General features: G+C 62.0%; 1 non-coding gene across 1 annotated transcript; it reads right to left on the bottom strand.

The window, feature by feature from the left end:
- Positions 1-3,248: 3,248 nt before the first annotated feature.
- Positions 3,249-3,310, bottom strand: LOC119467842. The gene has a single exon (XR_005196464.1). It is a non-coding gene; the product is annotated as a U7 small nuclear RNA (small nuclear RNA).
- Positions 3,311-15,593: the final 12,283 nt, after the last annotated feature.

Raw genomic sequence — 15,593 nt, 5'->3', positions numbered from 1 at the left:
TCACCATGTTGACCAGGATGGTCTCGATCTCTTGACCTTGTGATCCACCTGCCTCGGCCTCCCAAAGTGCTGGGATTACAGGCATGAGCCACCGCACCCGGCCTCTTTTTTTTTTTTTTTTAATTTAAAGAAGGAGTTTCGCCATGTTGGTCGGCTGGTCTTGAACTCCCGACCTCAGGTGATCTGCCCACCTTGGCCTCCAAAGTGCTTAGATTACAGGTGTTAGCCACCTCTCCCGGCCCAGCTGTGCCACGTTCGCCCGGCCCAGCTCTGCCACGTTCAAAGCTGAGCCGCTGAGCTTCAGTTTCTTCTGAAAGGTAGGCAGTATTTAGCACTTAGGTTTGAAGGATTCAGCTCCAGGATTATGTCCCAAAACCACTGCGTCAGTGAGCCGGCATCCCTCACCATGGAAAGACTGTCTTAAAGGAATGCTTTGTTCTGTCCACACTTCTTCCACTTGTGAATTACAGCTGCAAAAATGTATCTTTCTACAGTAAGGCGAAGTGAAGCTGTTCTCCCCTTAGGGTCCTTTGGTCTTTCCTGAGCTGCCAGGGATCTGTGACCCCGTTTGCTAAGGACTCTGCCGCATGCTGCCTCTCCATCTCTGGTCCCTGCTGCGGTCGCAGCAAATGGCTGGCTCTCAGGGTGTGTTAGAATCCTTTCAGTTCTCGAGCCGTTTCCCTGTGGCCATGTGTTCAGATGAATGTTGCCAGCTCCCCGCCCTCTGTCTCCTTCTCACACGGGTGTCCGTCCCACCTCGGTCCTCTGTGGGTGCTGGGACATGGAGCTGGTGGTCCTGCGTGCCAAGTGGACATGCCTTTGCTCTTCATGGCCCTGGGTTCTGGTGCTCTCATCTGAAGCCCTCCTGCCCATTTCTCCAGCTGTGGAGCGTTATCTTCTGTTCCTGTACCCTATTAATAGCTCTTGGACATGCTGGCCCGCCTGTCTCTTCCACGGCAGGCCACAGTGCCTTTCAAGGCAACATCTGTCTCTTCATCCGTGCGACCTCAGGTCCTGACAGTAACAGGCACTCACATACCTATTGGATGAGCTGTTCTTTGGAAATAGCGTCCTCAGCTCCTGGCATGGAATAGGCATTCATCGAATACTTGCTGAATAAATGAGTGGAAAAATCTCGATCTTCAGATAGCTTCGGAGAGTGTTTAAAACCTTTCTGCTTATCACATCCAAATTTTCTCTGCTGCGCCTTCTGCCAGGACTCTGGGGTTGCCAATCAAGATCTCTCTCCTGAGGCCACCTCATCCCCCTCCCCGAGAGCCCAGGTGGAATCAGAAGTGCCTCCCACTTGGTCCCTGGGGCAGGAGGGCCAGCAGAGCAGACCAGTCACATCCTGCTTTGGAGAAGCAAGGCCTCTCTGATGCCAGAGCCCTTGGCTGACCACCCAGCCATGGAGGCCAAGCTGGGTGGAGCCACGCCTCTAAAGATGAGGGGTGGTGACGTTGGCTTCTGTCTCTGAAATTCGTCTGCTTGTACTTGTGACGCTGAAATGACCAGTTAGCTCTGCTTCCTGAGCCTGGGCCGACATCCATGTCGATGCTGTTGGAAAGGACCAGGGAGGGGCAGCGTCAGGGCCAGCGCGGGCCTGGCACACATTTCAGACCGTTTCTAGATGACGAGGCATCTTCCTGGTTGCTGGGTGAGGTACTTGACAGAAACCCAGTAACCCGTGGGGGTGAGGACTGAGGGAGTGCAGCTGAGCCTTGCGGTGGGCTCTCCATGTAACCAGCATCTGCGCAGTGCCTGCGAGGCACTGGGGGCAAAGGCATGGACCTGGACGAGGGCCCCTGCAGAGGCCATGCGGCTTTCTGAGGGATCCATCGGGGGGAGCATCGGCCAGATGTGATGGGAGGCTGAGAAGCCCAGGGAGTCTTCCTGGTCGAGGTGGGGAGGTTAGCTGGTCACTGATGAGAAGCGGAATGCGGCACAAGGTGCAGGAGTCTGTCTTCTTCCCAGGCAAGACCGTGGTCGGAAGGGCACTGTTGAGTCGGCAGGTGGGAGGAGCTTCAGAGTGAGAGTGCCGCCTGCCTGGGAGGCACCATGCTGGCAGTCCAGCTATGCTGATGGCTGCCACCGCTGCCGGAGCCTGCAGAGCCAGGCAGAGCTAGCCAAGCCGGACCATGAGCTGCTGGGGCAGGCCTGGGGCCTGAGAGTCCTTCGAGGGACAGGAGGCAGGTCCGCTTTGCAGGGTGAGGGAAGGAAGGGGACTCAAGAGCCTCCGGGTGGGGCCTGGGAGCTGCACTTCAGCCATGAGGAAGGGCAGCCGTGATGGCGTCTAGCCTGGGGAGTGACATGCCATGCTCCCCTTTGGGACAGTCCCCAGCAGGGCAGGGCCCCACCAGTCCACGTGAGCTGTGCCCACTCTGCCATACCTGCTCTTCCTGGCCACCTCCACCCCCACAGCCATCCCCGGTGACTCTCGCCCTGAGTGGACATCAGCCTTTCCAGTGGCTCGTGTGTGCCCCAAGGTGCCCCCATCCCCACCCAGCACTGTTCCCGATGGGCGGGCATCCACCTGGCCTCTCCCTGGTGCTCACCCAGCTCCCTCCCAGACACTTAGACCAGCAGAGACGTTGCTGGGGAGGCCGTCCATGAGCCCCCGAGCCCCAGGAGGACCCGCTAGGCTGGTCGTGCTGGCCTGGGGTACAGCACTGCCTGGGGTAGGGTGGGGGCTGCAGGTGGCTGTCAGTTCAGTACTGGAGCTCCTGGTGGGAGGCACAGTCAGCCTCTCACCCAGAGCCTTCCCAGAATCGGGGAGGAGAGAGCTCGCTTGTGACAGCATCACCAGGATTTTGAGGACACGGTTTTGGAGCTGAAGGCCTGCAGCGAGCCGGGTGCAGTATGAGGCGTCAGACCTGGGCCCCTCCCAGGCCGCTGGGCTCCAGTGCTCCCACCAGGCCCTCCGTGGCCACCAAGCCTCACCCTGGCCACAAGGGGCCCAGGCAGGTTTTCTTTCCAGGCTGAGAACTGGGCTTCTGGGCCTGGTGAAGGGCAGTACCCCAGCGGTGGCTCCTCTGTGGGGTAGGACACCGCTGCCAGGAAGGGCTGGTGTCCCAGCCAAGCCCTGGGGTGGGGAGCGGAGCTGCTGTGGGTGAGGCTGAGCCACAGCCTTTTCCCAGGAGCCTGGGCTTCGGGTCCTCCCTCCCCACCCAGCCAGCCTGGTGGGTGAAGGAGTCAAATCACCTCAGATTTGATTGAGGAAGATTTTTTTTTTCTTCTCCTTTTATTTAAAGGGCTTTCTGGTAAAGACTGGAAAACCTGCTAGTCAAATTCTAGAAGAACTGTAACACTGGAAAAGACATGTTTGTAGCTCAGTTGATGAACACACTCACACGCTCCACACTGCCGCCTTCTCGGCCTCTCTCCCCCAGCCCACCTCCATCACCTGCCGCTGCCCTCAAAGCACTGAGTCCCCCAGGGCCTGTACCTCAGGGCAGCTGCCAGGACTGCCAGGCCCCACCAGGGGCTGGCTCCCTCCCTCGGGGACGCGCTCAGAGCTGCACTGGCTGGGGAGGCTCTGGGCGGAAGGGTGGAGAGACAAAGAGGTCTTTGTCCCTGTGGCTGGACAGGAGGACAGATGGTCAGCCAAGGCTGTGTGACTGGTGAGGGCCACCCGAGGTCCCAGCCTTCTGCCACCACCTACCTGGGGCCCTGACACGTGCAAGACATCTCCGTGTGCCTCAGTTTCCTCAGCCCTCATAGCTTCATGCTCCTGCTGTTTGCCACTTTGGTGACTTTGCTGGGCCCTTCCCCAGGGGCATGTGAGCTTGCCACATCCCAGTGCTTCCATAGCCTGGCAAGGGCTGGGGAGGACAGACCCACAGACGGCCACAGCTATGCTGTGTGGGGAGGGGCACCTGGGACCGCGGCGTGGGCCAGGAGGCAGGGCCAAGACAGGAAGCTGTGTCCCAGCGGCTCGGAGACCCTGTGCTTGCAGAGGGGGCAAGGTGGCGGGGCAGGGTGGGGTCTGGGATCTGGCTCTGGCCAAAGGGAGGGGCAGCCAGGTAAGGAAGGGACTCCTGTCACTTCATCTTTCTGCCAGGCGTGGGGCAGGGAGGGTGCCCAGCAAGCGTCTGCAGCTGACAGAAGGGCATGGTGCCCGAGGCTCACTGTGGCTAGGAGCTAGGACGGAGACATCTGCTCACCCCTGGGGTCCCAGGCTGGCCCCTCCCAGGCTGGGCAGGCTGGACCGAGAGAAGCACCAGAGCCGTGCTCACAGGGGCAGAAATGGGCGTGGAGGGCTGGCCGGGTTCTCAAGGTCCCTCTCCCCTCTGCTGTCTCTGGGCATACTAGTCACCCAGGGCGGGTGAGAGTGGACTGGCCGCTGTCTGGTGCAGGGTCACGGGCAGAAACACCCTCATGACCAGGCCACCAGAGGGCTATACCCCAGTGGGCCACGTGAACCTCAGCGGGCACCACGTGCCAGACGTCAGCCACAATGTCTGTGCTCTACCCGACCTGCCCTGTCCTCAGAGGCCTCAGCACAATGCAGGGCCTGCCCCCTGAGGCCTGGAGTTCCTGCTGGTACCCCCAGTTCCCAGAGCGGCTCCTGACTCCACACGCTGACACCTGTGTGTGCACCCTGCAGGTGGTATGGGCCCCGGGGCGGCAGGAGCGGAGCCGAGGGGACTGCTGCAAAGCTCCGAGGGTGCCTGTCTTATGAGGGCCCAATGGGTCAGCAGGAAGCGGCGCCCTCAGGTGTAGCCAGGTGTGCATGAGCCCGGCCCGAGTGCCACCAAGCTCACCCGTGGTGGGGAAGTCAAGGCCCTTCTGGGTGCACCCTCTACACTGAGCCTGGCACAGAAGCAGGGCCTTTGGGTGGAGGGGCACACCCTTGCTGATGGCCGGAGATGAAAGTGAGGCCCAGAAAGAGGTCAGGAAACTGGGGAGTGCCCTGATTCTTCCAGGGGTGCCTCCAACTCTGCTCCTGTGGCACAGCCAGCATCTCTTTGCACGTAGGGATTAAAGGAAAATGAAAACTTTTGAAAAACAGAGCCCAGAGCCAGGGCTGGGCACACGAGAGGCCCTGGAAGAACTCTGGGCGGTGGGTAGGGACAGCACCAGGACTCCCAGGGCCATCTGGACTCCACTAGCCGAGGGAGGTTTGGGGACTTTGCTGAGTACCCCTGGGGGCAGCAGTGGGGTTGGGGGAGGGGTCAGGGAAAGGATTTGGGCACAGTGAGGACGGCATCAGGAGATGGGGGCTCCCAGGGGTCTGGCCTGGCTGGCAGGAGGACGGGCTAGCCATGGGGGCAGGGTCACAGAAGCATGGGCACGTGGCAGAATCCGCTGGTACTTGCTGATAGCAAAGGGTGCTGCTTATTAAAGGTGCCAGGGCACAAAAATTAGCCAGGTGTGGTGGCTTGTGCCTGTAGTCCCAGCTACTCGGGAGGTGCAAGAGCAAGGGTTGCTTGAACTCGGGAGGCAGAGATTGCAGTGAGCCAAGATCGTGCCACTGCACTCCAGCCCAGGACACAGTGAGACTATCACAAAAATAAAAAAAGTGAAAAAAAAAGTGCCAGGGATGTCAAGGTGCAGGCCTGAGGCCGCAAGGTGCCCGGCTGCCTTCTTGAGCTGAGGTCTGGTCTGGGTACTCCCCGCAGATGGCCACAGCAGGCCCAGGGTGCTCTTGGCAGCCCGGGGCTCCTGGGTGTTCCCATTCCTCTGTATGTCCAGGCTTCATCTCCCAGGAGAGGACATCTTCCAGCCCTCACTCCTGACCCAGCTCCTCAAAGGAAAAGCAGGCATCCCAGGACCAACATGGCTCTATGGGTGGTCCTGCGGGGAGGGCCATGGGGGCCTGGGGAGGAGGGTGCAGGCCGGACGGCTGGAGCAAGGACCCCCAGGCTGGAGCTGGGCAGGCAGGTGTGAGTCTGCAGGGCCAGATCCCACAGGGCCTTGGGGCTGGAGCCCCAAGAGGGGCAGGACTGCATCCTGATCAGTGACTCCCTGAGAGCAGAGCACCAATCCCAGGCTGACCCTGGGCTGGGTTCTCTTAGGGAAGCCCCCCAGGCCCAGCCCACGGCAGCCCACCAAGCCTGGCCCGGTGAATGCCATGGATGCCCATACTGGCAGTAGGCCTGTGCCAGGGCAGACCCACCCCAGGACGTGCCGCTAGCTGAGCATGTGAGCCCTGTCACTGCTGGGGTGGGGACCATGGCTTGGGCTGCTCTGGCTGGTCCCCTCATCCAGTCCCAGTGCACAAAGCCCCACAGAGCCAAGCATCGGCACTGGCCAGGCCTGGTGGAAAGGGAGGACCCCAGACAGACCCCATCACCCCCTGCCTGCCGTACAGCCCTTGGCCTGCAGGGGGGCTCACCTGCATGGCACGCAGCTCCCTGACCTTGGAGGTCCCCCAAACGCCATGCGCCTGCCCCTCCAAGGCCCCCACCTGCCTGCTTGGTTCTCTCATGTTTTGTCACCAGGCGGCGCCCAAGGCCACGTTTTGCCGAGCCCAGAACACCGGAAGTGGCCTGAGGCCAGCCGGCCGGCGCAGCCATCCTGCCTGGGCCACCACTGGGTGCAACTGCCCTAGCCAATAGTGGACAGGTGGCCATGGCATCGCCTGGGCTACGCTTCTGTTCCAGGGTGGATGGCGCTTGCGTGAGGCTTCCAATGAACACCTGCCACCATCACGTGTTGGCACAAAGCTCCCTCAGATCTGGCAGCCTCTAACCTACTGCCTGGGCCCCCAACTCTGCCACAGGCGGCCTGCCCTGCCTGCCAGTGTGGTTCTGTCGTCAGGATGGTGGCGGCTCACAGCTGGCTGGCAGGGACTTGTCCTTCCCCATGGCAGGGCCTGTGCCATCAGCCCTGCATCTCTGCACAGGTGGCCTCTGCCTTGGACCCTGGCCCAGCCCTCCTGGGTAATTCGTGCTCCTCTTCCACAGCCCAAGCCAAATGCTACTTCCTGCAAGAAACCTTTGGTGACCTCCCCAACCATGTCCCTGTGTGCTGGCTCCATCCTGGCCGATAGGGTCACCATACTGCACTGGCAGCAGCCAGGACAACTCAGGTGGCCGTGCGGCAGGCAGGCAGGGGTAACTGCTGTGCACAGCCGCCCTGGAGCCACCTCCACACTGCACAGGCCAGCCTGTGGGCAGGGCGTGGGGCTGTGGCTCTGGCCTCCTCATGCTCCCCTGGACCCAGCGGGGGCTCTGGTTACGGTGATGGAGTCAGCACCTGCCCTCCTGCCTGGCTTCTTGGTGGCGGCGGCCTCTGCCCAAAGCGAGCCTTGGAGCCTGTTGCTGCAGCTGCAAGAAGGAGCCAGGCCCCCCACCCCGGCCCCTGTGCCCCCAAAGTCTCCCTGCCTTGCCCTTTCTCCCTCATTGCCCCAGAACACCTCGGTGCCAGCAGACACACCTGCCACAGGGTCGAGGGGGCAGCAGCCTCTGAGAAGCCTTGTCTGGTGTCTCTCGGGACGCACTCCTGCCCTGCCCCAAGCCCAGCCCTGCCTTCTGAGAGCACCTCTGAGCACCTCTCACACAGCGTCATGCTCAGGAGGGCTGCTGGGGGGCACAGCAGCCTCGTGACAAGGACCCGCCTATCAGCCTCAGCTCCAGCCTGTCCCAGGGGCCTCAGATTCTAACAGGCAGCAGCGTTTACCCTAAAGGACAAATGGGCTCCTGGGGAAGCGCAGCCTCTGCGGCAGTGCCGTGAGAGCCTCATGCCTCTGCTGGTAAGAAACTGCCAGGTCCCCATCCACCAGCCCCTCAGGAGCCGCTGGCGGCACACATGGGGCAAGGTCCTAGGCCATGGTCTTTGGAGAGGGCCTGGGTGTTCCCAGCGTTTCCACCCCCAGCTTACAGCCTGACGCCTCTCCAGGACGCCAACTGCAAGGAAGCCATCCTGCCATCAGTGGGGTCCTCGTCAGCAGGTTTCAGGGCAGCCAGGGACCCTGGGGTCACCTCTCTTCCCAGACACCCAGGTTCTTCACACTGTGACGCCCGCTGACAGTGGGAGTTGGACTGGGCTGCCCAGGGCCTCAGGCCTCGAGAGCCCGCCACCCTCCTGCCACACCCGGCGGAGCACTGCCCCCAGCATCAGAGGTCCCAGCCCTCCCAGCACAGGGCCTGGAGTCTGTCCCACAGGCCCAGCAGTGGGGCGTGGGGTTCGGGCCAGTTTGTCCCCTGAATTCTAGGCCCCCAGCCTCCTCCCTAAGGCCAGCAATGGCCTCTCGGTCTCAGCAGGCAGCTGAGATGGGGCAGCCCCTGGCCTTGTACGTTCATGTCCCTCACCACACGTGCTCCGCTCAGAGGCCCCACACTGGCCTGGAGGTCAGAGTGAACCTGGAGGTTGCAGCCTGGGGCACAGTAAGCCCTAGGCCCTGAGCGCCTGCCTGTGGGTGTGGGGTGTGTGCGTGTGTGTGGCACGTGTGCACGTGTGTGAACATGTGCACATTCCTCTGTGAGAGTGTGTGTGTGCTGTCGCTGTGAGCATGTGTGTGCAGTGGGTTTGAGGGTGTAACGAAGTGGGACAATTAGCCTGCCCCCCAGCAGCCTGTGGGTGGAGAAGGCTCCGAGGCCCCCGACTGGGATGGGGCCTGGCCAGGGGCTGGGAGGGCTGACTGGCGGGCTCCAAGTCCTGGGAATGTGCCCAGAGGAAGCCTGGACAGGCGGCGGCAGCGCCATAGCAACGTTGCACAAAGCGCTGGCCTACTTACACCCGCCTCCGCCCATCTCGCTCCACGCCCAGGGCGGGGGCATAGGGCCTTAGAGGCTCCTGGGGGAGCCACGTGCCCCGGAAGCTTTGTTTGCATCAGCCTTCCTCCTGGCCTGGGCCAGCCCTGCAGACACTCCTGCTCATCTACACATGAGGGTGAAGGTGGGGTACAGGGTCCAGCACCCAGCAGGCGCCCCCCCCCCGCCCTGGGCAGCTGTGGACCTGGTGGCTCTGAAAGGCTTTGAAAGTTTCTCAGCCCCGGTTCTGCTGGTGACTGCAAGGCAGGCTCAGGCCTCAGGTGTCGGGGCTCGAGGTCAGGCCAGGAGCTGCTCACATGCCCTGCTCATGGGACAAGGCCCTTCGTACCCTCTGGCCTCCCCACTTGGGCCTCTGTCATCGGCATGGCCAGGACCCCTCCCGGCCTGGCAGAGCCCTGCTGACCAGCACAGCCTAAGCCTGCCTCCGGGACCCAGCCTGACCTTCTGGGCCTTCTGCCTCCTCCAGGAAGCCCACCTGGTCTGGCCTGATGTGCTTAGTGCCTTGGGGATGGAGCATGTGCCCAGTGCCTGGGAGACTGAGGAACAGTCCTTGGGAGCTGGGCCTGAGTAGTGCTGGGCATCTCTCTCAGGCCACCTGTCCTTTTGTGTGCTGGCCTCACTGCTCTCTGCATTAGCGAGACAGGGAATATACGGGGAGGTAGGGGTGGGGACGGTGCCCTGTGGGAGGCTGGGAAGCCAGGCCAAGGGCCAGCAAGGCTGTGTGGACACCTTGTGGGTCACCCAGGCCCTAGGGACAGGAAGCCCTTCTTGGCCACACACGGGAGGTGGGATGTCACTGAACACCACACATTGAAAACCAAATATTTTCCTGAGGTCTACTGGAGGCCCGTGGCTCCTGTCCTGCGGGTGACCTGCTAGGTGACTGCTCAGTGGCGATCTCCCCACCTGCCCCAACCGGGGCCCTGGCACCTCTGGTCGGCTCTGACTCGTCTGTCCCTAGTTCTCCCTCCAGACTGGGCACCCCACCCCTCACCCACGGCTCCCTCATCCACCAGATGCGTCCCCTCTGTGTCCCCAGGGCCCTCACACGGCTGCCTGGGCCAGCGCCCAGCAGCCATCTGCGGAATGAAGGAATGGGCCGAATGAATGAAGCTTGGAGGAGCAGCCCCATGCACCCCACGTGTAACTGGGGGCTTGGTTGACTGCACCAAGTGACCCCTTCCCAGGGACAGATGCAGTTGCTGTCCCCTCCCCCCAGGCCCCCCCCTAATTTATGCCACAAGGGGGGCCAGCTACTCACTGGGGCCCTGCCTGGCAGCGGCTTTGTCCCCAGGCGGATTCCCAACAGCCGCCTTTGGGAAGAAAGGGCCCTTCTCCAGCCGGTGGTGAGGTCACCAGGAGGGGCCCCGCGCACAAAAGCCACCCTCCCCGCCCCTCCCTGCTGGCAGCTGCCTCTTTGTCCCTAGCTCCCAGCCCAGGAGCGACGCTGAGGGGCCCCAGCTCAGCCTTGGAGGAGCCTGGGTTTCCACGCTGGGGCGGGTGGAGGAGCACAGAGCAGGGGAGGGGTGGGAGCAACCCCCACCCCGACTTTGCGTCTGATGAAGCAGCAACACCTGTTGAGGGGCAGATCCTTCCTGAGGCTTCCCGTGGAAAGTCTGTGTTCAGCTGTCTGCCTGGGTCTCCAGGACGGGCAGGCGAGCTTCTGGGGCTGGTGGTGGCAGCTGCAGGAAGGGGTGGGGAACCTGAGGGTTGAGGGGCTCCCTGGGCAGTCAGCCCCTGGTGGGGTGGTCTCTGGGGGTGACCATTGAGACATGCAGACCAGCAGCTAAAACCAGGCCTCCCTGGCATGCACAGAGTATGGAGCTAGCAGGCCTGGGGTACTCCTGGGCACTTCCCATGCCAGCCACAAGGAGATCCCCACGAGCCCAGTTGGGGAGCTCCTGAGGGTACCCCTGGGACAGAGGCAGGGGTCTGAGGCTGAGAGGGCATGGCCTTTGCCCAAAGCCCTGCTCAGGGTGCTGGGGCAAGGACCCTGTCTCCCTGCCTCCCTGCCTCCCCCAGGCAGTGCACAAAGGAGGCATCCCTCCCCCATGGAGGGCACTGGACACAAGGTGTGGGGCAAAGGATTGGCCCAGTGGGGCCGGTGGGGACTGGGTGCCAGAGACCAGGGTGGCAAAAGCCATGTAAACAGAGCGGGCTGGGGGGGGTGGCAGCGGCATTGTCTGTCGGGCTCCACTGTGTGTTCATGGAACTCCCACTGTGCACCTGGCCCACCCAGGACAGAAAGGAACTGCACATTCTTGGCCCACACGGAATGTGTGGTTGAGCCGGGACCCTGGTGCCACTGGAGACAGCAGCTGGGGTCTGACCTCTATCCTCAGGGCTGGGGGAGGAGGCAGGGCTGAGGCCCAGCCAGTGTGGCCTGGAGAGATGGGAGGGCGTGCATGATGGGGGCGGGGGGGAGGGGTGAGGGTGAGGGTTGGCCGCTGTCCCCAGAAGCTCAGAACTATCTGTGAGGTGCGGAGGGCTGCCAGGCACAGCAACTTCCTAGCTTCTCTCCGGGTCACCAGCTGGCCCGGAGCTCCTTAGCAGGGCATCCATGGAGGGGGGAATGTGGAGCCTGAAGGGAGTGGCACACACCTTCCTGAGGCCACTGGACAGGGATGGCTGCAGGGGCCAGGGGCCCTGCAGTGTGGCTCTGGCAGAGCCTGGCTGGCAGGGCTGGGGGCTGGTTACTGAGTCTGGGGCCAGGGAGAGGGGTGGCAAGGGATGGAGGCTCCAACAGAACTCCAAGTCCTGAACCCCATGAGGGCCCCATGCCTGCCCCTGGGGGCACCAGCAAGGCAGGGTGGTCAGAGGCAGGGAGCACAGGCGGCCCGAGACAGAGGCCACGAGGAGGCAAGCAGGCCAGGGCTCAGGGCTGCAGGAGCCATCGAGGCCACCCTCTGAGCAGGTCCTCGGCTGGGTGGGGGCTGGCATCAGGGAGCATTGAAGCCCCACCAGGAGGGAGGCCACTCTTCACCCTGAGGGCCAGGCAGCCAGGAGGCCTCCACTGCCTGAGGGTGGGGGTGCCCACCGCATTGCTGAGGGACAAGTGTGGCCTGGACCCCTCAGGGCTCCCCCACCAAGAAGCTGTCTCCTTCCCTGTTGCCTGGCACCTGGAATGTCCATTGTGCCTGTAGCTTAGCAACAGGCCTGTCGCCCCCACTGTTCCCACCCCATCCATGGCCGGCCCCCCACCCACAGCTGGCACCGCATTCCTCGGCAGGGCCCCTGGCTCTGCAGGCCCAGGGCTTCCAGGCAGGGGCCGGGCCCCGGACTGCATTCAGCCTGCATGTGCCGTGCCAGCACCCGGGGGGACAGGCTGGGTTCTGCCAGCTACCAGTGCCAGCCACTGGCCTGGGGCCTCTTTCCTCTTTTTATTTTTTAATTATGTGTAGAGACAGGGTCTCCCTGTGTTGCCCAGGCTGGGCTCAAATGATCGTCCCATAGTGCTGGGATTACAGGCATGAGCCACCACGCCCAACCTTTTTTTTTTTAAAGAAAAACTTACTATGGAAATTGTCAAAGAAAAGCACCAGCGGAATTGTGTGAAGAATCCTGTAGGCCACTCCCCAGAGTCTGTGGCCAGCCTGGCTTGAGGTCTGCTCCCCTTCCCCCCAACCCCGTTATTCAGAGTTGGATGTCAGCCACCCTGCCATTCCCCAGCACTGTCAGCATGTTGCAAACGTGGCCACTCCTTAAACTCACAAAACAGCCACTCAAGCTTCCAAATTCCCAAATGTCCTATTTTACTTATTTATTTTTTTGGTTGTTGCTGAGACAGAGTCTCACTCGGACGCCCAGGATGGAGTGCAGTGGCGTTAACAGACCTTGGCTCACTGCAACCTCCGCCTCCTGGGCTCAAGCACTCTCCTGCCTCAACCTCCTGAGTAGCTGGGATTACAGGCATGTGCCACCACCCCCAGCTAGTTTTTTGTATTTATGGGGTTTCACCGTGTTAGCCAGGATGGTCTCGATCTCCTGACCTCATGATCTGCCCGCCTCGGCCTCCCAAAGCGCTGGGATTACAGGTGTCAGCCACCGTGCCCGGCTAACTGTCCTATTTTGGAAAAGACATTTGGTTTATTCAAATTGGGACCCAGTGGGGTCTGCGCACGCGACCTGCTGTTGCTGCCTCAGTTTCTCTCTGGGAGCCTCTGGGCATTTGCAGTGGAGCTGAAGGGAGCGGCAGGGTCTGGGGCTTGGAAGCAGACAGTCCAGCCACACTGGATGAAACCGAGCCGCAGCCTGAGAGGATCAACCAGCCGCGTGCAGGAAGCTGCCGCTTAAGTTAATAAAGGGGTTTTTGTTTAAGAACTAAAAAGAAATGTGTGTGAGACTCCCCGGTCTTCCAGCAGCGATTCTCAAAATTGAGTACCACAGCCACCTGGAGGCCTGGGGAATGGCGTGGGGGGTGCCTGGGCCCTGCCTGTAGTTCCGGCTCAGCAGGGGTGGGGCGGGGACGTCACTGAGCAGCCTATCCAGGGGCCCCATCTTGAGAAGCTCAGCGTCACGGCACTTCATAAACAGACCTGTGGCTGAAGTTTAGCAATGGTGTCACCTAGAACACGTGAACTGCCTTGTGGGTTTTAAAGATTAAAGAACGAAAATCAGTGTGCCTGGCCTGTGGTAGGCATATTCGTCTCTCTGGGCGGGAGGCACCTACTATGTATTACAATGGCTTCAGCACCCACCTGGTGGCAGCATATGCAGGTGACAGCACAGATGCGGGTGCTGAGGGCCTGTGATACCACCCCCTTTAGCCCTCTGAAGGCTGCTCTGGGATGAGGAGGGCCAGACACAGAAAAATGGATAAGAAACAAGACATGGGGTGAAGTCCTGGGCTGGGGGAAACACTCGACCCCAAAAGTCTGGCAGGGCAGGATGGCCTGCTCTGACCCATGCCGTTCAACCACATTAGAAGAGCAGGACAGACCGGTAGGGGCAAGAGGGCAGCTTAGGGCAGTGGCATGCAGGCCCCCGACTCTCAGGAGCTGAGGGGCATTGCTGGCCGAGCATGGGAGGGCCAGGCACAGGCACCACCCTCCCCCCAGCCCCCAGCTGCTGTCCTCATCTGTGAGGGGGCACCGCCGTGCTTTGCTCCCCGACCTGGCACGGAAGGGAGCATGAGGTGGGCAGGAGGGAGGGGGCCTGCCATGGAGGGCCAGGAGGCCAGGATGTCCCTCCCCACTCCCGTCCTCTCCACTATGCTGCTTCTAGAAGTGCCTGCACCGGCCTGCCCCCTCTTTGAAGGGACAGATGTCGGGAGAAAGCTGATTATTGTCAAAGGCTGGAGGCTGTGACCGGAGATCTCGGTGAGCATGACCCAATTCTGAGCTATTCTCAGCCTGGTGGGAGCCAGTTATTCCCTCCCGCCAACGCCACCGCTTCGGAGACGGCCTGACTTTGAAACGCCCTCGTCCTGGCTGCTGGGCTGGGCCACGAAGGCTCCCCTGGGCACAGAGGCTTCTCGTGGGGAGGCCTGTGGGCTGGCAAGGCCACTGCTGGGGCAGGGCAGCAGGCTGGCCCCACTGCGCACCTCCTTGCTCACTGAGACCCACCTCAGGCAGGGACCGGCCCGCTGGCTCCGGGGTCCACACCTTGGCTCCTAGCCTGTCTGCCGCCAACCTGCTGGCCATCTCAGGAAGCGACTTCTCAGTTGCAGTGTCCAGAAGTAGGTGGTGCACATAGCCCCGGGACAGAAAGACCCGCCCACTCCTCCGCCAACCCAGACCTACCACACAGGGTCCGGGCCACTGCCGCCCCACAGCTACCTCTTGCCCTGCACTGTGCCCAGATCCGGGTGGCTCCTGGGAGCCCCAAAGGGCAGGCCTGGGTGCCCTGAACAGGCGGGGGCAAGCACATGGGAGGCACTCAGCCCATGCCTACTGGTGACAGCACCCACCCTCCCGTGGCTAGTGAGGACAGGACGCAAGGCCCGGCAGTCAGCCCCAGTTGCCCGCTCCCTCCTGGGGACCTGCTTCTTCAAGGCCCCTCCAGGCTGGCATGCGACCCCAATAGTCCTGGGGCTGTGGAGCCCAGTGCTCACTCTGCTTAGAGCAGCTTTGGAAATGGCACGTGCCAGCCCAGAGGCTGGAGCTCCACCCTCTCCATCCACTGCTTCTGGAGCACTGCCCACCTCACCTGCAAGGCTTGCCCATCCGTCTGCACAGGAATCTCCTCTTCTGAGGAGCCTTCCAAGACTCCACCTGAAAACCCTCTACCCTCTAGGGTGACGCATAGGGAACCCCTTATGGCCAGGATTCTGCAGTCGCATCTCTGTGCCTCAGTTTCCCTATCTGTGCAATGGACTGTTGAGGGGGCTAGGGTCCCCTGGCAGCCCACCTGCTCTCCAGCTTCTGGGCCTGAGGAGGTGGGCGGAGAAAGCAAAGCCTCAATGGAGACGGAGAGGGGCGAGGTGACTAGACTGCAGGGGTGAGGGCCTCCTGGGCCCTCAGGGTAGCCCCACCTCCTCACATTCTGCTAGACAGGGTGTGCCCCCAGCTGCCTGCTGCCCTCCGCCCACCCAGAAACCCTGCCCTGGTCCCCACCTGTGCAGCCTGGGTTGGACTCAGCCCTCTGGGGCTCTTGGGTGAGAGAGAGGCTAGTCTCTGAGGCAGGCGAGGCTGGGGCACAGTGAGAGGCCCCAGGAGCAGCTCACGAAGGGGTCTCAGGAGAGACAAAGCTTGGGGGCGCTCCTGAGGGAGGGACTCTAATCCTGGCTCTAGGGAGGACCGGGGCTGGGGCCATCCAAGCAGGTGAGGCTGGGGCCAGGGCCTGGGGTCCCCCAGGGCTTGGGTGGCCAGGAGTCAGGTGTGCCGCTGTCTCAGTGCAGGGCCACAGGGCCAGGGGGAATTTCCAGAGAAAATCTGC

The sequence above is a fragment of the Cebus imitator genome, unplaced genomic scaffold (assembly GCF_001604975.1).
Source record: "Cebus imitator isolate Cc_AM_T3 unplaced genomic scaffold, Cebus_imitator-1.0 Scaffold338, whole genome shotgun sequence".
NCBI lineage: Eukaryota > Metazoa > Chordata > Mammalia > Primates > Cebidae > Cebus > Cebus imitator.
The sequence above is the reverse complement of the archived record's forward strand: the minus strand, read 5'-3'. Positions and strand labels throughout refer to the sequence as shown.